Source organism: Giraffa tippelskirchi, chromosome 3 (genome assembly GCF_054371585.1).
Source record: "Giraffa tippelskirchi isolate mGirTip1 chromosome 3, T2T-mGirTip1v1.2.pri, whole genome shotgun sequence".
In the NCBI taxonomy this organism is placed as follows: domain Eukaryota; kingdom Metazoa; phylum Chordata; class Mammalia; order Artiodactyla; family Giraffidae; genus Giraffa; species Giraffa tippelskirchi.
Genome location: NC_137277.1, coordinates 53,527,680 through 53,543,977, shown reverse-complemented (window position 1 = coordinate 53,543,977; position 16,298 = coordinate 53,527,680). Strand labels below are relative to the sequence as shown.

Here is a 16,298-nt window from a genome sequence, read left to right as displayed (position 1 = left end):
GGTTCTGCCAAGAGGCCCCAGGACCCAGGCCAGGGGACATCACCCAGCCAGCTGGAGGGGCCGGTGAGGGTCATGCCAGGCCAGACCCTCTCCTCTCTGAGCTCTTGGCTTCACTGAAATTCCATCCAAGGTTAGCCAAGTGCTTCCTCCCCACAAAGGAGGCTGCAGGAGCCAGGGCTGCCGGAGGAGCTGGAGCCAGGGGTGTGCGAGCTGTGTTTGCTCGTGGCTGTGTGTGTGCGAGCCTGTGGAGGAGCAAGGGTGTCCCTGCGGGGGTGGGGAGAGTGTGCCGAGACCACCGACAGCAGCGCTGGGTGAGGGTGTGTGCGTGTCTCCAGGTCAGCCTGTGCCGATCAGCACTGCTGTGTGTGTGTGTGTGTGTGTGTGTGTGTGTGTGTGTGTGTGTCTGGAGGATGGATGCTCCTACTTGTGTGTTTTGGGGGGCTGTGGTTTTGTGTGTCACTGCCTGTGCCTGTTTCAGTTATCAGTTGTTTTTGCGTGTGTGGGTGTCTACTGCAGGGCTGTGTCAGTGTGCGATGCTGTCACTGGTTGTATCTGAGCGTCTCAGTGCTGTGCTGCTGTGTGCATGGCTGTCATTGTGTGTCCGTTTCAGCATCTGTGAGTCTGAGCATCCATCACGATCCCTCAGCCCGGCTAGGGTCCACAGGATCTGTTGGGGGTGATCCCCAAAGGTCCGCTGGAGTTCTTTATCTCTCGCTCCTCTCTCCACCGCTGCTGACCAGCTTGCTGGGCGGCTGGGCTGGTCCTAAGGAGGTCTGGGTCGGTGGGCTGCTTGCCTCATAGTCTCTCTCCCTGCTGGCTCAGCTCTGGGGACTGAAGGGGTCCCCTGTAGTCCCAGAGCCCCGAGATGGTGGGCGCCGAGGAGGGCCGAGCCTCAGAACCTGGGGGTGAGCGAGGGAGAGCCAGCCCTTCCCTCCCCCGCCCCCTCCCTTCCAGCCCACCAATAGGAAGGCGGCTGCTGGTTTCCATGGGGATGGCGCTGGACTGGTGGGCTGGACTGGCAGGCAGGGTTGGGACAGAGGGAAGAACAGGTTCCTTAGGATGTCGACCCAGTGCCCCCAACGTGTGAGCGCCCACCCTTCCCACACACACCCCCACGTCTTCCGGGGTACGGAGACAGGGGGTCTGCAGACAGGGGGGCTGTCTCCATAGCTGTCCCAGTCCAAGCCGGGTAGAGACAGAGACAAGGGGTTGGCACGACAGAGATCCAGCCACGGAGAATGGCAGGAATAGAAAAGATGGAATTTAAGATGAAACAAAGAGAGACAGGGAAATCAAGATAATGAAAACAAGAAGAGAGAAACAAGGAGACAGAGGTGGAAATAGGCTGAGATAATTGCTTTCACTTCCTCCTGGCTGCTGCATTTTGGGGGCAACCTGGCCATGTCGGCCAGTGGGGAAGGCCACGTGACTCGTTAGGCTGGCTTAGCCCCAAACTGTCAGGAAGCTCACCTTCTGTCTCCTCCTAATAAACCATTTTGTTATGGTAAAATGGCATTTTGGGGACAAGGATGTGGAACTCCTCCACCCTTAAACCAGCCTCTATGTGGCGGCAGAGACCTAGATGGAGTCCCCAGGGACACGGATGTTGGGAAGGACCTCAGAAAGGCCTCTGGACTGGAGACTCAGTCCCTCCGAACCTGAGGCTCAAGCCAGTCTCGCCTAAGGGAGGGGGACCCCGTGTGGCAGCCCCATGGGATAACACCAGCAGTGCTAAGCCACAGAGCCCCTGACAGTGAGCTCTACCTAGGCCAGAGCTGATGGAACTGTTAGTGGTGGCAGAGCATGAAGAAGACGTGTCATCCTCACTTCCCTAAATCAGTATACAGATCCATATGCGCAGGGTGTATGCACATGCCATTATGTGCATGAGTATGTGTAGTACACACATATAGGACATAAATTTGTCTCTGTGTATGTGGGTGGACTTTGTGTTACTTTATATATGCACACATATGTATGCATGCTTGTATGCTGTTATATGTCTATGGGCCTCATTGGGTATACAACTATGCATGTTTCTGTGTATGTGCCATTGCATATATACTTGTCACATCGTCCACGTGCTGTGATGTGTATGTGAGGCTATGACCATGTGAGTGTATAAATTACAACATGTAAGTCATCATAAATGTATATGGATGACATTACACAATATAGCACACTCTCATACAGTCATGGATATGTAATGACATACAATGACATGGTTTTATTTATATCTATATATGTAGTTATATATATCACCATGTCTCTCTTGTATATTGTGTGCGAACATGTGTATATGTGTACACATATGTGTATGTATACAGAAGCAATGTGTTTATTATGTGAATGTCACATATGTATATTTGTATGCTCTTCTGTGACACATATTATATGTATTTATATCATTGCATGTGTGTATACTATTGAATATATTTGTGTCCTGATTGTGGGTATATCCCTGTGTGTCACTGTGTGACATGCTGCCATGTATATGTACCATTTCAGTTTTTATTTTTTCTTTTGGCTGCACCATACAACTTGTAGGATCTTGGTTTCCCAGCCCGGGATCAAACCCTGCCCCACCCCCATAGTGGAAGCGCCGAGTCCTAACCACTAGACCACCAGGGAAATCCCTATACAGTTTGTATTGATAGCTTATGTATATGGGGCCCTGTGTGTGATTGCACTCATGTGCTGGTGCGTGCTTTGTATATTAGCATCTGTGCCCTTGTCTTATGTATAAGATGCTTTTTGTGTGTGAGCCACAGTTCCTAATTCTTAGACTACCAAGGACCCCCTAGACTTTCTGAGATTACAGCTTAAAGGTAGACAGCCTTTGGTCTGCAGGTGTGAAAAGCAGGTGGAGGGCAGAGCAAGGCCGGAGCTCGGGTAAAAGGCAGGAGGTCCTCAGAGCCCTGCCCTTGACATCCTGCCCACTTTCCTCCTTTGCAGGGAGGTCCTCCCCTGGGGATGGCCCTCAGCAGGCCACCAGCCGACCAGGCCCAGAGCCCCCTTCTGGTCTCTTAGGCCGAGCCAAACCCATTTCTCTCAGGAGAGAGTGACTTTCCCTCCGGCCTTTCTGTGCATCCATGTGCCCGCTAAGCCCATTCACCCCACCGCACCCAGCAACAGAGTCTCAGACAACCGAGAAGAAGAGTCCATTCTTTATTAGTGTCGGGGTCCCTGGCACCGCTCCCCACCTCCATGCCGTCTCCCCCGCTTCCCCCCTCTTGCTCATCCGTCATCCGTCCACTGACGGCAGGCCCGCTTGGGGGGCCTCTCTCCGGTTGCATCAGGTCCAGACGTCCACCTGCCGGCCCTCGGGGAAGCCGAGGAGCCCAGGCGACGTTTCCACGCGGGCCACGGCGGGCAGAGGCGGCCGTTCGGGGGTCCGGGCAGCATGCGGGGGGCGCCCGCGGGGCTCACCTGTCCCACGAGGTCCCAATGGCAGGGAATTCGGCGGCGGGCGGCGGTGGCGGTGGCGTGGTCTCCGAAGCCCACAGTACACTCATCCATAAAGTAGGAAACACTACACCCTCCAGTGCTGTTAGTAGTGCTTTCTACTTTATGGGTGACTGCACTGTCTGTCTGTCCGTCTGCAGAACTCTTCAGGCCGCCGGGTCTTCCTCCAGGCTCCGGCCGCAACGGCCCCCCGGCCCTCCCCCTGCGCCCTGAGACCCCGGCACCCTGCCCGCCGGCCCTCTCACCCTGCCCGCCCGGCCCTGTGGGCGGTGACTCAGCATGGCGCCAGACCGGGCCTCCCTCCCCCACTTCCTCTTTGGTTCCCTCTTCCCTTCCCCCCCAACCCGGCTCCACCCCGTTGCCCCCACATTCGGGGGCACTCAGGTGGAGACCGTGACCTCCTGAGTGGAGGCCTCACCCTAGTCCCCAATTCTGACCCCCGGCGTGGTCCTGCCCTCCAGAGCCAGACGGGAGGCCTGGGTCCCCAGCCTCCCCTCCAGCCCAAGGCCGGAATCCCTCACCACCCACCGCTGTGGCTCCCCACATAGGAACCCAAGGCTGTCTTGACAGAGATGGTGGCCTTGTTGGGTGGAGGGAAACCCTCCGCACCTCCCAGTGACATCAAGGCCCCCTTTCCAGCCTCTCCCCACCCTCTGCCATCCCCACCTTCTTCTCCCACCCTTGTCCCTTGAAGCCTTGGACCCCTCTTTCTTCACTGAGGGCCAGAAGCCATTTTCACTCCCTTGTCTAGAGAGATATCAAGGATTTTGAGGTGCTGGCCTACCACAGAAGCTGTAGACCTGAGGGGTCTTGCCCCTCTTTGCCCAGCGCTCGGCTTGGAAGCCTTGGCACCAGAGCCTCCCAAGCCCCTCCCCAGCGCCTCCACCCAAGGCCTGCAGCCCAAGCCCCTCATCACCCCTTGAGGCCCGTAGTCGGGGAGCCCCGGCTGGGGCTGAAGTGAAGGTTCAGATCCTTACCTAATGCTGCAGGGCTGAAGGGCGCAAGCCCTGTGCTCCAGGCTCCCAAGTGGGGTTCCCTTCAGGGCGGGCAGGGCTTATAACCCCGAGGCCACGTGGGTCAGATCTCAGGGCGCCCAACGGTCTTGGAGCCCGCCCCCACACTGCAGTGCTGATTAGCTGCCCCTCCCCTCCCTGGGGAGGACAGACTGACAGGAAACCAGAGACAAGGCTGGGTATTGGCGGGAGGGGGCTGAAGAGACCACGGCACACACCCTGGCAGGTGGCTTCCGGGACCCCAGGCCCGCCCTTCCCCCATGACACCAGCCATGGAGGGTAGTTCAGAATTCTGGGGGCTGCCATGGGAGTGACCCCAGGACGTAAGGGCTGCCTCTCAGGGCCTAAATTCTAGCACAAGAGAAGAACCTTTTTTCTCTGAGCCCCACCCCCACTGACCCCAACCCAGAAAACTCCCTTCCCTTTGGGTCAGCAGTGGCGCTCAGACCAGGCTGTGGCTCCTCTACGTGCTGCCCAGAGAGGCCTCAGAGGAACAGGTGTCTGACGGGGGTCTAGGGCAGCATGTCACAATACCCTCCAGGTTGCCCCAGCGCCCCACAAAGCACCCCTCTCCCAGCACCGCCTGCAGGAGACCAGGCCCGGCCCTCAGCACGCTGTGGGGGTCATACTTGGGCCAGGTGGGCCTGTTGGCCCTAGACTTGGTGTTCACACGCCCCGCAGGGCCTGTCAGGATAAGAGGGCAGGGCAGGGCAGTGATGAGGTCTGGGGTCTCAGGCAGGGCCTGGGCGTCTTCGGGCTTGGAGGGCTGGAGGGAGAGAGGCTGGGAGCAGAGGTTCTAAGCTGCTACCGGATGTGGGCACAGGGCCCGCCCACCTGCATGCCACCCCCGCTTTCCCCATGGGGAAGGCAGGAAGCTGCCCATCCCAGGGCCCCTGGCTGGGGGGGAGCGGGGGGCGGGAAACGGGGTGTGGGGTTGGGTGGGGGGCTAGGGTGAGTGATTCTCCAAGCCTGTCACTGGGCTTCGCTCAGGCATCAAGAGGGGTGGATTGGGCCAGGGCTAAGGAGGTGAGGGAGCAGGTAGGAGTGGACAAGAATCACCCAGGGACTCCTTCCCAGAAGATGCCATGGGCATCTTCTCTGGGTCCCCCATTGCGGGTCAGGCATGCACAGACTGCGGAAACTCTGGGATTCAAAGGCCCAGAAGAGGACTGGCCTGCGGGGGAAGCAACAGGGGAGAAAACTGTCTTGCATCTTTTCCTTCAGGCTTGGCAACCCTCAAGCTGGAAAATCATTACCCATCTCCAGGCCCATAAATAGGACAGAGAAAGGCAAACTCGGTCCTTCACCTGCAGGCCTGAAGGGACAGTGGTGAGGAAGATGAGCTGGCCAGAAATGGGACAGTGCTCCTTTAACAGACCACTGCAGGAGACCCTGGGTGGAGGGGAAGTGGCTGCCCCAGGCGATAAGAGGATAAGAATATCAGAGTCGTGCAGTAACCTGGGTTCCTGGACTCCCACCCTTCAGGGTTCCTCCTCCATGAGCATCTTGCTGCCCCCCTTCTGTCTAAAGTATCGCTAGAGTCATCACCTTAGAGGTGTTTCGTCCTAGCAAACGAGTCACAGGCTGGAGGCCAAGGGGCCTGGCTTCGGGGCCCAGCTCTGCCGCAGGCTCCCTCAGCGTGTGACCTGCAGCAAGTCAGACCTGAGCTTCCTTCTGAGAGACATGCTTGTCCCTCAACAGTCCCTAACCCCAGCCTGGCCTCTCTCCTGACCCGAGCTGGGTGGGGGGCACCCCTGATGCCTGCCCCTCTGTGACAACAGAGGCTGCTTTCCCTGTTTGTCCTCAATGCTCTAGGCCAAGGACCACTGATTTTTTTGTTGTTGTTTAAGGAGAGAGCTGGAGGCTCAGCCTCTCCAACCACAGAGCTTCTAGGGTCGGGTGGTTTCTGGACGGGTTGGGCCTTTCCTTAATTCCATGCTGAGGCTAGGATTGAGGACGCATGGAACTAGTGCAGGGGTGGTCAGGACCTCCTTACCCTGGACTTCTCCCCCAGCCCTGCTGGGCCTCAAAGGAAGAGAACGTGGACACCAGAGACAAAGTCAAAGACAAGGAAGGGTCAGGGTCTGAGATAAGGACACGGAGACAGTAACAACCACCCAGGTGAGTCGAACAGGAGTGCTCGGCTGGAAGCCCTGCTCCGGGCTGCACAACCTGTAGGTGCGGCCTGAATGAATGACTGAGCAACAGAAGCCTCAGCACAGGCATGCCCACATACATATGTGTATAATCTCATACACACATGTACATGTACACACACGGATAGACACATGCATACACATATACACATAAATATACAAACACACACATGCATGCACTTATACACATACACACACATGCATATACAAATACACACACACACAAGCATGCACATATACACACAGGGCCTGGCGAGTCCAGAAGGCTCACAGTCCCCAGTCTAGAGAGTATAACAGGCCCAGACCCACACAGACACCCTGCAAGTGACACCCCAGCTCAGGCCTACACTCTAAGGAAGGCCGCCTGCACACTCCTGGACACAACCTGCTCCTCCCTAGAAAAACCCGGGGAGGCTCGCTTGAGAATCTGAGGCCTGTGCTTGAGAGGGTGACTGGGCAGAGGTGGGGGTAGCTTCAGGACACGGGCTCCCTTAAGAGAGGAGCAACTCCCACTCCTGCCTCCAGATCTCCCCAGGATGAGAGAAAACAACCTTGCTGATAGCCAGCAGCTGACTGAGGAGGTGGCCGAGACAGGAGACCTCTTTTTGTGAACGAGAGAGGAGTTTGAGTTGATTCTTACAACTCCACCCCGTGGTGGCAGGTCTGGGCTCAGCCAGGCACTCAGTGGGCAGCCTGGGCTCACGTAGACTCTGCTAGAAAGTGTCCTCCACGGTCCTTCACAGTTCTGACGCTCCTGGAACCCGCTCAGAGGCAGCAAGAGGGGAAAAGGAGTCGGGACCAAGCTAAGAAGGAGTAGGGATGGGGCAGCTGACATCAGAAACAAAGTGAGAACAACCTTTCCACCAGGGCAGGGCCCTGAGGCGGCTGGGTCCGGGCCTGGCCTCCTGAAGGGTGCCAGGTTCACAATCTCCAGCCCCACTCGACCTCGCTGACCTTGGGGACAGCCTGTTTTGTGTGCCAGGCTGAGGCTGTGGGCAGGTAAAGGTGAACCCGAGGGGAAAAGGACACAGCCCTGTCTTCAGGGCTCCCCAGTCTGAGAGACGACGCATACACATGCAGGGTGTGGGAGCTTCACGTGTCAGTGTGAGTGAGCAGCTTGCACCTAAAGCAGGTGCAAGGCTTCAGGCCTAATGGGGACACAGGACTCTTGCTTGAGCAAGTGCTGAATCTGCGGGGTGAGGGGGGACACACACACGTGCCTTCACACATGCCAACATCTTACAAAACGGTAGCAACAAGAGGACACCAGTCCTGAGTGGGGCTGAGGGGCCCATGGGGCTGGACTGACAGACGCTAAAGTGGCAGGGGCCCATCAGAGAAGCCTTCCTGAAGGAAGTGAGCACGGATGGAAGAGGATTTGGAAGGGGAGGAGATGGAGAAGGGAGCAGTTGACCAGGCAAGGAGAAATGAGGAGCAAACGGCCTTTTGAAGGCATAACACCTGCAAGGGAGAACAGACCCCAAGGGTGGGAGAAATTTGAGGGTCTTGTCTGCACAGGAAAGTAGAGAAGAAAACCAAGCCTCCTCTCCAGCTGCATGGGCCCAGGGCCGTCACTCAGCAGGCAGGCAAAGATGGCAGCCCAGATAACCTGCCTGGTGCAGAGACAACAAGAGAGAAGCCACCGGCCGGCTGCACAAACAGGAAGTCAGGGGAGAGTGGCCCGCCCTTCCTCGAGCGAGGCTGGGGGACGGGCCTGGCCACAAAGGAGGGAGACTGAGACCCCAGCACAGCACAGCGGGGCTGAGGGCGATTGGAGTCGGTAGCCCCAAAAGTTCGGATCATTTGCCACCCTCCCTGAGGTGGGGGCTGCCAAGGGAAGCAGGGGCTGAAAGAAGAAAGCCCTTCGAGAAGCTGACAGGCCAGGTCCCCAAGGATGCTGCAGCACCCAAGGAGGCCAGTGTCTCAGCCCAGAGCCTGAGGGGACAGGGGAAGGGGCGGCAGGAGTGCTGAACGGCCTCCAGCCAGGGAGGGGGGGGCCCCCTCTGCCCGCGGCCTTGCCTGCACGGCCCGGACACCCTCCAAGTTTAACCTCATGCTCTCCTGCGCTGCTCTGTCAGAGGCAGCTGCGGTGAACCCTGGGAGGCCAGCTCCACTCCGGGACAAGGTCAGGATCAGGCAGCAAACTAGCCTGAGAGAGGAAACGGAGCTGCAAGACCAGAGACAGGCCAAAGGTGGCCTGAGGTCACAAAGCAGCATAGGGCCAGGTTCAGGGTTTTGTCCACATCATCCAGAAAGAGGCAGGGTGGGCTGGGTAGGAAAGGGGGTATGGGTGTGAGGAAGAAGACCACCCTGACCACTGCCGTGGGAGTGCCCATGGAACCAGACACATCCTCCACCGGGATCCCTTAGGGACACAGGAAGGACATGAGAGAAAACACCTTCCTGGCTCTCTCCACACAAAGGTACAATGGTGCCTGGTTTAACTGGCAGATCTGCACCGGCTCCAGTTTTAACTGCTACAAATAAACTCTGTGTGTGTGTGTGTGTGTGTGTGTGTGTGTGTGTGTGTCCCAAGAGAGGGGCTGGTCAGCTCATCCCTGCCTGGAACCCACTATGGTCTCTCATCAGGCTAACTGCCTACCCCCAACATCAGGACCACGAAAGAGCGGATAAACCTAGGAGATAGGAGATCAGGAGTCTGGACCCCACCCTGGGGCTATTCACAGTGTAAATTTGGACCCGTCCCTGAATCTGGCCCCCAGCCCCCAGCCTTTGTTTCATCAATAAAATTGAAGAAGAGGTTGACCCAAGGACCTGTGTGTATTCTAGGAAGTCCCCAAGAGCAAGGGGCCCCAAGGCCCTTGGAGGAAGAAACAGCAGGCCTGTGTTCCAGGACCTGCCCGTGGATTTCCCCACTGAGTTCACAGGCAGACCTCCCATAGCTCAGAGATGGCAGTGGCTGGGAAGGGAGCTCAAACTGAATCCACCCCTCCTCATGGCTGAGAACAGGAGCAGGGAGCTGGGGGTCTCTTCGGCCTGCCTGTTCCCTCCTGCCTGCATCCTGCCCTCTGCAGCCGTCCTCACATCCCAGGGGCAGCTGGAGAAGCAGAAGGTGAGGGGGTGGAAAGAGCAGAGAGCTTCGTGAGGACAGTTCACAGAGCACTGTGAATTGCTCTGGGCTGTTTCTTCATTCACCTCCACGGTCTACCCACTGAGCTGGGGGGGTGGGGAGGGAAGGACAGCAGCCAAGAACTTTATAAAACCTCATTTGATCATCATGCTGACCCAGTGATGTAAATGATAGTATCCTCATCTCAGAGATGAGGAACCGGAAACAGCAAGGTTAAGTTTCACCTTCCTGAAAATCAGCCAACAGCCAGCAACCCATTTCTGTTTCCCTAAGGAACTCCGTTCAAGTGTCCCCCAGGGGACCAGGAGGACTTCGGCGTGGACACTCAACAGGACAGTGAGAGGCAGCCTGCCTCCCTCCTCACCAGCGCAGTCGGAGAAGAGGGTTGGAAATAAAGCATGGAGAGGAACCCAGGGCAGAATTTCCCGGCCCCAGGCTCAGGAGTGGGGGGAACAGAGGAGCCTAAGTGAGTCCCCATGTGGTCAACAGCGAGGGACCACCCCGGCTTCTTCCCTGGGAACCCATTAAAGTAGTTGAGTGGAGGGCGGTGGCCACCAAGGCCGGGAGCTGCTTCTGCAGCCACCACCGCAGCAGCTCACAGCCCTGGAGCCGTTAAAAAAGTGACTCAACCAGAAAGTGCGTTTGAAGCGACGCCCGCCAGGGCCCCAGAGCCAAACCTCAAAAAGACGAAGTGAGAGAGACAGGCCTGCGGGGGCTGGGCTGGGGGTGGAGGCGGCCTGGAGCAGCCTGGCCAAATAAGGGCAAATGCTCCCAGGCCGGCCAATGGGGCGCGGGCCGCTGTGTCCTGGGGTTGCAGCTGCAGAGGGGGGAAGGGGTGCTGGGGAGAGTCCTGGGGCCAAACGGGGAGCAGGAGCGGGGACAGGGCTGGGGGCCCAGGCCCTCCAAGGAGGGTCCGAGGGCGAGTGAGCCTGGGAGTGAAGCAGACGCCTCATCTCCAAAGACCTTGGTGCTGCAGTCGGCAGACCCGCACCTGCAGGTTGGGGCTCAAAAGGAAGAACTAGCCCTCACCCCTGCCCCAGTTGTGTGCCCGGGTACCCATCTGCCGTGGAGGAACCGAAGAGACACTGTGAGGACAGCTGGGCTGAACCCCCACCCCTGCCCCCGTACAGCCCTGCCTGGCCGCGGACCTTGGCAAACCATGTTCCCTGAAACTCAGTTTTCTCATCTGGGAAAAGGAGACAATGCCCCACAGGATGGCACTGAGGAACAAACGCGATCATGCAGGTGGCCAAGTTTTTGAACCGAGTAATTGTCATCCTGACAGAACAAATTATGACTGTGGAAGCTCTAGCCTGAGGGCCACTTCTCCCTTCTACTCTTTGCCTCCCAGTGGTTGTGAAGATCCCTTGGCTGGGACACCACGTGGTCCCCAGTTCTGGCCTCTGGTAGGGGGAGGAGAGGTGCAGAGGCTGGGTCGGGCAGGGTGGGGGGGTGGCCTTTCCAGTCTGAGCTTCGGCCTCCCTGCTGTAGACGCAGCAGGCGCTCTCCCAGGTTTAGTCAGCAGGCGTGACGGTGCCCACCTGGACCTCCTCCAGCTCCTCACCAGCCCGCTGGCTCTAGGAGCTCCAGACCCCACCCCCCTCTCCCTGGTCCCCCGGGGGTGCAGGGCTGAGGAAGTGAGTCTACTCAGATGCCCAGAGAAAGTGCCAGTGACACCGCGCGGCTGCTTGCCCAGGGTGGGCGGGGGCAGCTGCTGGCTTCTCCCCGGGCCTGTGATCACTCCCTGGCCTCAGGCCCCGCTGGGGGACCACAAGCCCAGGAGGAAGGCTGGGCCTTGGCAGCCAGCCTCATCCTCCCCGTGGACTTCTTCTCTCTCCCAAGCATAGATTTGCATTTTCCTCTCTGCCCTCTGCCACTCAAGCCCCCAGGGACCAGGTGACAGTTAAACCCCCTCTTCCGCCTAGTGGCCCAGAGCACCCACTTCCTTTCAGGTATTTTCCGGGCTCGGGGGAGGGGTCGAAAAGGCGGCAGTAGCTGGGTTTGGGGAAGAAAGGATGAGGACTCCATTTTGGAGAGGAGCTGGGGTCTCCCCACCCTGGTATCCAAAGTTGTTCCTTATCTCTCCCCGACCCTGTTCTCTCTGGAGCACAAGACTCAGTGCAGAAGAAGGAGAGGAAGCAGTCAGGAACCCGCACAAGGTCTCAAAGTGGCCTTCTGGCTCCCTGACTTCTAACAGGCCTCCCTCTGCTATGGGACGACCCCCCAAGGAAAGCTCAGGCCTCAAGTCCTGTGTCCACGCCCCTGTAAGGCCTGCCCTCCACCCAGGGGTGGGCAGTGTTGAGACTAGGAATGCCTAGGTCTAGAGGGGAGATGGTTTCTATGGTATGCTCAGAGGTTCTGGCATTGAGGTGCCAGCAGCCCGGGGCAGCGTTTTCTCTGCACTCAGTTCCTGCTTCCTGAAATCTTAAAGCAAACAAAAACACAAGTATCTATAGGTGAAAGATGCTGAATCAGGCAGTGGAGGACATACAAAGTCGTAGTGGCCCCTCTTGAGGGCAGACTGACCCCTGACTCCAGAGCTCGGTCTCTGTGCCCATACAGTGGGGCCTAAGTCATGACTCTCCCAGCCTGTGTATTCTCTGCACGGTCTGCCTTCACTCTTTCCCATGCCCCACCTCTCTGGACCTCCACCTCCCAGTGGTGAAGGCCTCTGAGCCCCAAGGTCCATGTGCTTTCTTCCTCAGTCCAAGTCTCACTGGCTCACACAGCAGCAATTTTTAACAGCGTGGCTATCTGTTCTCCTAGTTCAAACAAGACTGAGGACTTCCCGAGTGATCCGGTGGTTAAGAATCCACCTGCCAATGCGGGAGACATGGGTTCAATCCCTGGTCCAGGAGGATTCTACATGCCTCGGAGCAGCTAAGCCAAATCACCACAAGTATTGAGCCCTCGCTCTAGAGCCTGTGCTCCACAAGAGAAGCCACCACAATGGGAAGCCTGCGCCTCCCCCTCAGCCTCTGCTTGTCGCAACTAGAGAAAGCCCGCACACAGCAATGAAGATCCAGAGCAGCCAATAAATAAATAATTAAAAAAAAAAACCAAAACAAAACTGAAGGGACCAGACACTCACGAGCAGCAAAAGTTACATCTGACAGGCTGACATGAATCCAAGAGGTAGAAAACTAATTAGTCCTAGAATCATTTCACCGCATGATACAAAAATGGAGGTCTTCTAACAAATGATCAAAGCCAAGTAGAGGTTAAATGACATTCACAATCTCATATCCAAATAGAAAGGAAGTACATATTTAAAAAAAAATACAAAGTAGGTCATAAAAAATGAAAGAACAAAGAGATTAAGATAAAAAAAACATGGTACTTGAAGGAAAATGTTGCAGTTTTGATATATTTGTGAATGATAGATACACTTGAAGATCTATTGCCCAAGAAGATTAGAGTGATGACATTCTTACTTAGAACTTATCTAGAGGGGGATGACCTTACATGGAAGTCCCATATATAGACTTAGTAGTTTACAGCTCTCAAATTGCTCTTACCTAAATGCTTATATTTGATTCTCAAAACTATCCTAAGATAAGAAGTGCCGATTCATCTTTAAGTATTTCGATTATAACTTACAAACAGAAAAGTGAACAAATGGTGAGTGTATAACTCAGGAAATTTCCAGAAAGTGAATCGACCTGTGTAACTAGCATCTAGATCAAAACACAGACCAAAACCAGCACCTCAGGGGCCTTTGTGCCCTCCTCCAACTCCGCCTTTCACAAGTAACCACTGTTCTGTCACCTAACACCAGGGTTTTGTCAACTGCATTTTACAAAGAGGAAACTTCTTTTGGAGAAGTCAAGTGACTTAGAAAGGTCATGGCTAGTGGGCAGTGGAGGCAGCAGGGCTGGGAGGCAGCAACATTGCCCCTGGTTCCAGTGGAGGGTGAAGCTGCCATAACTGGGTGCAGATGGAGGGTGGCGGCCAGCAGAAAAAGGGCAGGGGAGGTTGGAGAGGGTCTGGCAGAGGGCAACAGATACCTGAGAGCTGATGAATGGAACAGAGGATGCAGCCAGGTGGGAACTGGAGGCCTAGACCAGTTTCCCAATGCTCCACACGGGGATCCTTCAGTAAACCCTAAGCATCTCCTCCCCGGGCCATTTTCCCCACATGTCCTTCCCCTCTCTGGCCAATTTTAGACTTGAAGACCAGAGACATAGGTAGTGAGAGTAGGGTGGTTGTGGCGGCTCCATGTGCGGGGACATGTAACTTGCTGGTTCTGTGGAAAAATCACGAAGGGAGCAAAGCTGCTGTGTTTGGGGAGAACCATGTCAGAACTCAGCCCTAAACTGGGTGTAGGCAATGCATTTCCTGAGCTAAGGCTCCACCGCTTAATCGTGGCCAAGTCACTTTACTTCTTAGAGCCTCAGTCTCTTCATCATTCCCTCAGGATGTTAACCACAACACAGGGGGTTTTGTCGGGGGTCAAATAAGATAATGAATGTGAAAGCCCTTTTGTCAACTTGTAAAATGCTATTTTTTTGTTTTGGGGGGTATTTTGGGAGGACTGGGTATTTTTTTTTGGCTGTTCTTGGTCTTTGTTGCTGTGTGCAGGCTTTCTCTCGTAGTGGTGAGTTGGGGGTTTACTCTTCGTTGAGGCACTCAGGCTTCTCACTGTGGGTGCTTCTCTCGTTGCACCAGCTCTAGGTATACCGGCTCAGCAGTTGTGGTACACGCGCTTAGTTGCCCTGAGGCCGGAGGGATTTTCTTGGACCAGGGATCAAACTCATGTCCCTTTGCATTGGCAGGTGGATTCTTAACCACTGCCCCAGCAGGGAAGTCCCTAAAATGCTGTTTAAATGAAAGACTTTACTGATTCTAAATATGAACCAGAGTGCCAGACAGAGTGAGATGTTAAGCCGTTAACATTTTCTACCTGACTCTTTTACACACACACACAAACCAGGTGTCATGGAAGGGACTTGAGGATCGAATTGCAGGTCACGAACAGGCTGGGAATCTGAAGGTACGTAATGACCAGGCCAGAGGAGTGAGGCCTTGGTGCCCAAACCTGAAGAGAACAGTTTGAATTTAGGCCCTCACCAGTCCATCCCATCACTCTTAGGGAAACTGCTCCCTCCAATACCAGAGTCTTCTGGCCCTTGTTCTATCAGCTACCTATCCCTGCTTCGGGCTGGAAGCTGCACGCACCATCAGTCAGCCCCTCCATTTTGGGGAGACCCACTCTTTGCGACCCTGTGAACTGTAGCCCACCAGTCTCCTCTGTCCATGGAATTCTCCAGGCAAGAATCCTGGAGTCGGTAGCCGTTCCCTTCTCCAGGGGATCCTCCCAACCCAGAGATCAAACCCGTGTGTCTTGCATTGCAGGCGGATTCTTTACCCCCAAGGAAGCCCAAATTGCCTGCAGTGCAGGAGACCCGGGTTCGATCCCTGGGTCAGGATTCCAGCTTTGTTAGGTTCCTGACAGGTGATGGGACTCCAGCGCCTTCTCGCCTGTCTGGGTTGCTGAGTGGGTTCCAGGACCAGAGAAAGCCAGAAGGTGAATTCAGAGGCAGCTCCCAGGAAGAGGCTGCCGGCACCGGAGTCTGTGAAATCCGGTCACTGCGACAGGCCGGCCCTCCCCCACAACCGCCAGCGCCCTGTCTCTCGCTTCCTGCGGAGCTGACAGTTGGGCCCCTCTCAGTGTGGGGCTGAGGCAGCGTGAGTGCGGTTATTTGTGAGCAGCTCCCCTCACCGCCCCCCCTCCCCACAACTGTTTCCATTCTCACAGAGCAGCCACGTCCGGGTCAGACACGCAGGACGGCGGCCGGGGGATTTCCAAGGGACTTTCTGAGAACGCCAGTGAAAGTTGGGCGTTGGCTGCACGGCCCGGGCACTCTTGGTAAAACCCATTTCTTCCCTGCAGGACGTGTCAGCTCCAGCCTGGTGGGGCTGCTTCCCAAGGCCCCTTTCAGATTGAAACTGAACAACAGAAACCACTACCCCTGGATCTCAGTCAGCTTGCTGCGCTGGGGAAGTCCTTGAAAAACTCAGTTGGGATTGGAGTTAACGAACACTCTCTGAGCTTGAAGGCATCAGAGAAAATGGTTCCAGTTTGAAGAGGACTTGGGAGTGATGATGTGAGCAGCGTGGACTGTCCTGGCTTCCTTCCCTGGGCCTGTGAGAGCACAAGGGATGCGGAGGGTCACTGCAGAGGCATTTCCCCGCCTTCCCACACTCCAGGTCACAGGTAACCTGGAGAGACACTGACTCACTAGCAACACCAGGTGGCTAAGAGACACACAGCCTCAGTGCAGGCACCTTGGCTCCTGAGCCAGAGCTCAGCCTGCGTGCAGTTCTCACTGCGCACTTCCCCACTATTTTGGTTGACTGTATACAGCTTAGATGGGTAAGAATCCACCTGCAATGCAGACCTGGGTTCGATCCCTGGGTTGGGAAGACCCCCTGGAGAAGGGAAATGCTACCCACTCCAGTATTCTTGCCTGGAGAATTCCATGGACAGAGAAGCCTGGCAGGCTACAGTCCATGGGGTTGCAGAGTCGACACAACCGAGTGACTTTCACACATGTAGTATATATATTTAAG

The 16,298-nt window shown here is 56.0% G+C and overlaps 1 long non-coding RNA gene across 1 annotated transcript; it reads left to right on the top strand.

The window, feature by feature from the left end:
* Nucleotides 1-6,306: 6,306 nt before the first annotated feature.
* On the top strand, nucleotides 6,307-12,784 carry LOC145543503 (uncharacterized). Its single transcript, XR_014080749.1, has 2 exons — nucleotides 6,307-6,599; nucleotides 9,999-12,784. It is a non-coding gene; the product is annotated as an uncharacterized LOC145543503 (long non-coding RNA).
* Nucleotides 12,785-16,298: the final 3,514 nt, after the last annotated feature.